The sequence below is a fragment of the Arachis duranensis genome, chromosome 5 (assembly GCF_000817695.3).
Source record: "Arachis duranensis cultivar V14167 chromosome 5, aradu.V14167.gnm2.J7QH, whole genome shotgun sequence".
NCBI classification, from domain to species: Eukaryota; Viridiplantae; Streptophyta; class Magnoliopsida; order Fabales; family Fabaceae; genus Arachis; species Arachis duranensis.
In genome coordinates, this window is record NC_029776.3 from 45,092,600 (window position 1) to 45,100,009 (window position 7,410).

The 7,410-nt window shown below is 37.9% G+C and overlaps 1 non-coding gene across 1 annotated transcript; it reads right to left on the reverse strand.

Annotated features, from left to right (window-relative positions):
• Nucleotides 1-5,934: 5,934 nt before the first annotated feature.
• LOC127748055 (small nucleolar RNA R71) lies at nt 5,935-6,038 on the reverse strand. Its single transcript, XR_008009998.1, has one exon. It is a non-coding gene; the product is annotated as a small nucleolar RNA R71 (small nucleolar RNA).
• Between the last annotated feature and the right edge of the window lie 1,372 nt (nt 6,039-7,410).

Sequence of the window (7,410 nt, forward strand, 5' to 3'; positions counted from 1 at the left end):
ATCACCTTCTTCTTGGCCACAACATCATAGAAGTGGTCTTGATGGGCTTTGGAGATGAATCTTTCCATCTCCCATGACTCGGAGGTGGAAGATTTTGTCTTCCCTTTCCCTTTTCTAGAGGTTTCTCCGGCCTTAGGTGCCATCAATGGTAATGGAAAAATAAAAAGCTTATGCTTTTAGCACACCAAATTTAAAATATTGCTCGCGCTCGAGCAAGAGAAGAAAGAAAAAAAGAAGAAGAAGAGAAAATATGGAGGAGAGTGAGGGGGAGGTGTATTCGGCCAAGGTGTAGAAGAGGGGGTTGTGTTGTGTGAAAATTAAGGAGAATGGAGGGGTCCATATATGGAGAGGAGAGAGGGTAGGTTCGGCCATTTAGGGTGGGTTTGGGTGGGAAAGAAATTTGAATTTTGAAGGTACCTGGGTTTATGGGGAAGAGTGGATGGATGTGAGTGGTGAGAGGGGTAATTGGGAAGAGAGATTGAGGTGATTGGAGAAGGGTTTTGAGGAAGAGTGTTTATTGGAAATAGAGGATGAATGTTAAGAAGAGGGGAGAATATGGTAGGTGGGGATCCTGTGGGATCCACAGATCCTGAGATGATCCTGTGGGGTCCACAGATCCTGAGGTGTCAAGGATTTACATCCTTGCACCAATGAGGCATGTAAAATGCCTTTCCATGCAATTCTGGCGTTTAAACGCCGAAGTGATGCATGTTCTGGGCGTTCAACGCCCATGTGCAGCATGTTTCTGGCGTTGAACGCCAGTTCCATGCTTGTTTCTGGTGTTCAGCGCCAGCTCTCCTCAGGGTGCATTCCTGGCGTTTGAACGCCGGGATGTTGCTTGTTTCTGGCGTTCAGCGCCAGATCCATGCTCTGTTCTGGCGTTGAACGCCAGCCAGATGCTCCTTACTGGCGTTTAAACGCCAGTAAGTCCTTCCTCCAGGGTGTGACTTTTCTTCTGCTATTTTTGATTCTGTTTTTAATTTTAATATTTTTTTTCGTGACTCCACATGATCATGAACCTAATAAAACATAAAAGAACAATAAAATAAAAATAAAATTAGATAAATACAAATTGGGTTGCCTCCCAATAAGCACTTATTTAATGTCAATAGCTTGACAGTAGGCTTTCATGGAGCCTCACAGGTGATCAGGTCAATGTTGTATAGTCCCAACACCAAACTTAGAGTTTGGTTGTGGGGATTCAACACCAAACTTAGAGTTTGGTTGTGGCCTCCCAACACCAAACTTAGAGTTTGACTGTGGGGGCTCTGTTTGACTCTGTACTGAGAGAAGCCCTGCATGCTTACTCTCCCTTGTTACAGAAGGATAGCCATGTGCCTTAAACACAAGGTAGTCCCCATTCAATTGAAGGACTAATTATCCTCTATTAACATCTATCACAGCTTCTGCTGTGGCAAGGAAAGGTCTTCCAAGGATGATGCATTCATCCTCCTCCTTTCTAGTGTCTAAGATTATGAAATCAGCAGGGATGTAAAGGCCTTTAACCTTTACTAACACGTCCTCTACTAATCCATAAGTTTGTCTTACTGACTTGTCTACCAATTGTAATGAGAATAAGGCAGGCTGTACCTCAATGATCCCCAGCTTCTCCATTACAGAGAGTGGCATAAGATTTATGCCTGACCCTAGGTCACACAGAGCTTTCTCAAAGGTCATGGTGCCTATGGTATAGGGTATTAAGAATTTCCCAGGATCTTGTTTCTTTTGAGGTAAAGTTTGCTGAACCCATGTATCTAGTTCACTAATGAGCAAGGGAGGTTCACCTTCCCAAATCTCGTTACCAAACAACTTGGCATTCAACTTCATGATAGCTCCTAGATATTGAGCAACTTGCTCTCCAGTTACATCTTCATCCTCTTCAGAGGACGAATAGTCTTCAGAGGTCATGAATGGCAGAAGGAGATTTAATGAAATCTTTATGGTCTCTATATGAGTCTCAGATTCCTTTAGGTCCTCAATAGGGAACTCCTTCTTACTTGAGAGACGTCCCATGAGGTCTTCCTCATTGGGATTCACGTCCTCCCACTCCTCCTTGCATTCGGCCATATTGACTATGTCAATGGCCTTGCACTCTCTCTTAGGATTCTATTCAGTATTGCTTGGGAGAGTACTAGGAGGGGTTTCAGTGATTTTCTTACTCAGCTGGCCCACTTGTACCTCCAGATTTCTGATGGAGGACCTTGTTTCATTCATGAAACTTAAAGTGGCCTCAGACAGATCAGAGACTAAGTTTGCTAAGTTAGAGGTATTCTGTTCATAATTCTCTGTCTGTTGCTGAGAAGATGATGGATAAGGCTTGATATTGCTGAACCTATTTCTTCCACCATTATTAAAGCCTTGTTGAGGCTTTTGTTGATCCTTCCATGAGAAATTTGGATGATCTCTCCATGAGGGATTATAGGTGTTTCCATAGGGTTCATCCATGTAATTCACCTCTGCCATTGCAGTGTTCTCAGGATCATAAGCTTCTTCTTCAGAAGATGCCTCTTTAGTACTGTTGGATGCATTTTGCCATCCATTCAGACTTTGAGAAATCATGTTGACTTGCTGAGTCAACACTTTGTTCTGAGCCAATATGGCATTCAGAGCATCAATTTCAAGAACTCCCTTCTTCTGAGGCGTCCCATTATTCACGGAATTCCTATCAGAAGTATACATGAATTGGTTATTTGCAACCATGTCAATAAGTTCCTGAGCTTCTGCAGGCGTTTTCTTTAGATGAATGGATCCACCTGCAGAGTGGTCCAATGACATCTTGGAAAACTCAGATAGACTGATAAACCACTATTTTATGGTTTATCTTATGCTCAATTGAGTGGTTTTTATCAACTCTTTACTCACTTATTCATACAATTTGCATGTTTTACATTTTCCTTCCTGATTTTGTGTTATGATTGAAAACATGCTTCTTTGATCTTATATTTACTTATTATTAATCCTCTCTTATTACCATTATATTTTCAACTTGATGAATGTGTTGATCCGTGACACTCATCATCATTCTCACCTATGAACGCGCGTGATTGACAACCACTTCCGTTCTACCTTAGGCCGGGCGCATATCTCTTGGATTCCTTAATCAGAATCTTCGTGGTATAAGCTAGAATTGATGGTGGCATTCATGGAAATCCGGAAGGTCTAAACCTTGTCTGTGGTATTCCGAGTAGGATTCCGGGATTGAATGACTGTGACGAGCTTCAAACTCCTGAAGGTTGGGCGTTAGTGACAGACGCAAAAGAATCAAGGGATTCTATTCCAACCTGATTGAGAACCGACAGATGATTAGTCGTGCTGTGACAGAGCATTTGGACCATTTTCACTGAGAGGATGGGATGTAGCCATTGACAATGGTGATGCCCTACATACAGCTTACCATGGAAAGGAGTAAGAAGGATTGAAGGAATAAGTAGGAAAGTAGAAAAAGAAAGGGCACAGTATCTCCATACGCTTATCTTATTCAAGAGGAGCACAGCATCTCCATACGCCTATCTGAAATTCCCACTTTTGATTTACACAAGTATTTCTATCCTATTTTATTTTCTGTTTATTATTAATTTTTGAACATATCATAAACCAATTTAATCCGCCTAACTGAGATTTACAAGATGACCATAGCTTGCTTCATACCAACAATCTCCGTGGGATCGACCCTTACTCACGTAAGGTATTACTTGGACGACCCAGTGCACTTGCTCATTAGTTGAACGGAGTTGTGATCACACGTGCCATTACCAGGGATTATTAAGATCCCAATTCATCATACCATGATCTCTTTGGGGTATTTTTGATAGAGACAATATTTAAATTTCATACAAGTACAAAGAGACCAACTTTGAGGATCACAATTTCGTCCACCAAGTTTTTGGTGCCGTTGCCGGGGATTATTCGAGTTTGGACAACTGACGGTTCATCTTGTTGCTTAGATTAGGTAATTTTCTTTTCAAAAACTTTTTCAAAATTTTTCTTTTCTTTTTCGTTTTTCCAAAAATTTTTTCGAAAAAAATTAATAAAAATCCAAAAAAAATTAGAAAATCATAAAAACAAAAAATATTTTGTGTTCTTGTTTGAGTCTTGAGTCAATTTTTAAGTTTGGTGTCACTTGCATTTTTTTAAATTTTATGCATTATTTTTTCGAAAATCTCATGCATTCATAGTGTTCTTCATGATCTTCAAGTTGTTCTTGATAAGTCTTCTTGTTTGATCTTGATGATTTCTTGTTTTGTGTTGTTTGTTGTTTTTCATATGCATTTTTCGTTTGTTAGAGTCCATGCATTAAAGATTTCTAAGTTTGGTGTCTTGCATGTTTTCTTTGCATCAAAAAATTTTTCAAAAATATGTTCTTGATGCTCATCATGATCTTCAAAGTGTTCTTGGTGTTCATCTTGACATTCATAGTGTTCTTGCATGCATCATGTGTTTTGATCCAAAATTTTTATGTTTTGGGTCATAATTGTGTTTTTCTCTCTCATAATTAAAATATTCAAAAATAAAAAAAATTATCTTTTCCTTAATTTTCGAAAATTTGAGTTGACTTAGTCAAAAATTTTCAAAATTAGTTGTTTCTTACAAGTCAAGTCAAATTTTCAATATTTAAAAAATCTTATCTTTTCAAAATCTTTTTCAAAAATCATATCTTTTCCAACTTTTCCTCTTTTTCGAAAATTTCAAAAATCTTTTTCAAAATATTTTCAAAATCTTTTTCTTATCTTTATATCATAATTTCGAAAATTAGCTAACAAATAATGTGATTGATTCAAAAATTTGAAGTTTGTTACTTTCTTGTTAAGAAAGGTTCAATCTTTAAAGTTCTAGAATCTTATCTTATAGTTTTTTGTTAGTGAAGTAAGTAATTTTAAATTTAAAAATTAAAATCTTTTTTATCTTTTCTATCTTATCTTTTTATCTTATCTTTTTATCTTTTTCAAAAATTTGATTTCAAAATATCTTATCTATCTTCTTATCATCTTATCTTTTCAAATTTGACTTTAATATCTTTTTCAACTAACTATTTGACTTTTTGTTTGTTTCTTATCTTTTTCAAAATCACCTAACTACTTTTCCCTCTTTAATTTTCGAAAATATCTCATCTTTTTTTTAAAAAAAATTCTTTTTGTTTTAAATTTTAATTTTAATTACATCTTATCTTTAATTTTTGAAATTACTAACCCCTTTTCAAAAATTAATTTTCGAATTCCCCCTCTCCCCTCTTCTTCTATTTAATTATTTATTTACTAACACTTCTCTTCACCTCTCTTCATCTGAAAATCTGAATCCATTCTTCTTCACTCTTCTCCCCTTTCTTCTTCTACTAACATAAAGGAATCTCTATACTGTGACATAGAGGATTCCTCTTCTTTTCCTGTTTTCTTCTCTTTCATATGAGATGGAACAAGAAAAAAGGCACTCTTGTTGAAATTGATCCCGAACCTGAAAGGACTCTGAAGAGGAAACTAAGAGAAGCTAAATTACAACAATCTAAAGGTAACCTTTCAGAAATATTATAACAAGAGAAGGAGATGGCAGCCGAACCCAACAACAATAATGCAAGGAGAATGCTTGGTGACTTCACAAAACCAACGTCCAAATTTGATGGAAGAAGCATCTCCATTCCTGCCATTGGAGCCAACAATTTTGAGCTTAAGCCTCAACTAGTTGCTTTAATGCAATAGAACTGCAAGTTTTATGGACTTCCATCTGAAGATCCTTATCAGTTTTTAACTGAGTTCTTACAAATTTGTGAGACTGTTAAGACAAATGGAGTAGATCCTGAAGTCTACAGACTCATGCTTTTCCCTTTTGCTGTAAGAGACAGAGCTAGAATATGGTTGGATTCACAACCTAAGGATAGCCTGGACTTGGGATAAGCTGGTCACAGCCTTCTTGGATAAATTCTTTCCTCCTCAAAAGCTGAGCAAACTTAGAGTGGATGTTCAGACCTTCAAACAAAAAGATGGTGAATCCCTCTATGAAGCTTGGGAAAGATACAAGCAGTTGACCAAAAGGTGTCCATCTGACATGTTTTCAGAATGGACTATATTAGATATATTCTATTATGGTCTATCTGAGTTTTTGAAAATGTCATTGGACCATTCTGCAAGTGGATCCATTCACCTAAAGAAAACACCTGCAGAAGCTCAAGAACTCATTGACATGGTTGCAAATAACTAATTCATGTACACTTCTGAGAGGAATTCCGTGAATAATGGGACGCCTCAGAGGAAGGGAGTTCTTGAAATTGATGCTCTTAATGCCATATTGGCTCAGAACAAAGTGTTGACTCAGCAAGTTAACATGATTTCTCAAAGTCTGAATGGATGGCAAAATGCATCCAACAGTACTAAAGAGGCAGCTTCTGAAGAAGCTTATGATCCTGAAAACCCTGCAATAGTAGAGGTAAATTACATGGGTGAACCTTATGAAAACACCTATAATTCATCATGGAGAAATCATCTAAATTTCTCATGGAAGGATCAACAAAAGCCTCAACAAGGCTTTAACAATGGTGGACGCAATAGGCTGAGCAATAGCAAGCCTTTTCCATCATCTTCTCAGCAACAGACAGATAATTCTGAACAAAGCACGTCTAATTTAGCCAATCTAGTCTCTGATCTATCAAAAGCCACTTTCAGTTTCATGAGTGAAATAAGATCCTCCATCAGAAATCTGGAGGCACAAATGGGCCAGCTGAGTAAGAAAGTCATTGAAACTCCTCCTAGTATTCTCCCAAGCAATACAGAAGAGAATCCAAAAGGAGAGTGCAAGGCCATTGATGTGATCAATATGGCCGAATGCACAAGGGAGGAGAAGGACGAAAATCCTAGTGAGGAGGACCTCCTGGGACGTCTCTCAAGCAAGAAGGAGTTTCTTATTAAGGATCCAAAGGAATCTGAGGCTCAATTAGAGACCATAGAGATCCCATTAAATCTCCTTCTGCCATTCATGAGCTCTGAAGACTATTCTTCCTCTGATGAGGATGAAGATGTGACTAGAAAGCAAGTTGCTCAATATTTAGGAGCTATCATGAAGTTGAATGCCAAGTTGTTTGGTAATGAGACTTGGGAAAGTGAACCTCCCTTGCTCATTAGTGAACTAGATACCTGAATTTAGCAAATTTTACCTCAAAAGAGACAAGATCCTGGCAAGTTCTTAATACCTTGTACCATAGGCACCATGACCTTTGAAAAAGCTCTATGTGATCTGGGGTCAGGGATAAATCTTATGCCACTCTCTGTAATGGAGAAGCTGGGGATCATTGAGGTACAACCTGCCTTGTTCTCATTACAATTGGCAGACAAGTCATTAACACAAGCTCATGGAGTAGTAGAGGACGTGTTAGTAAAGGTTGAATGCCTTTACATCCCTGCTGATTTCATAATCTTAGACACTAGG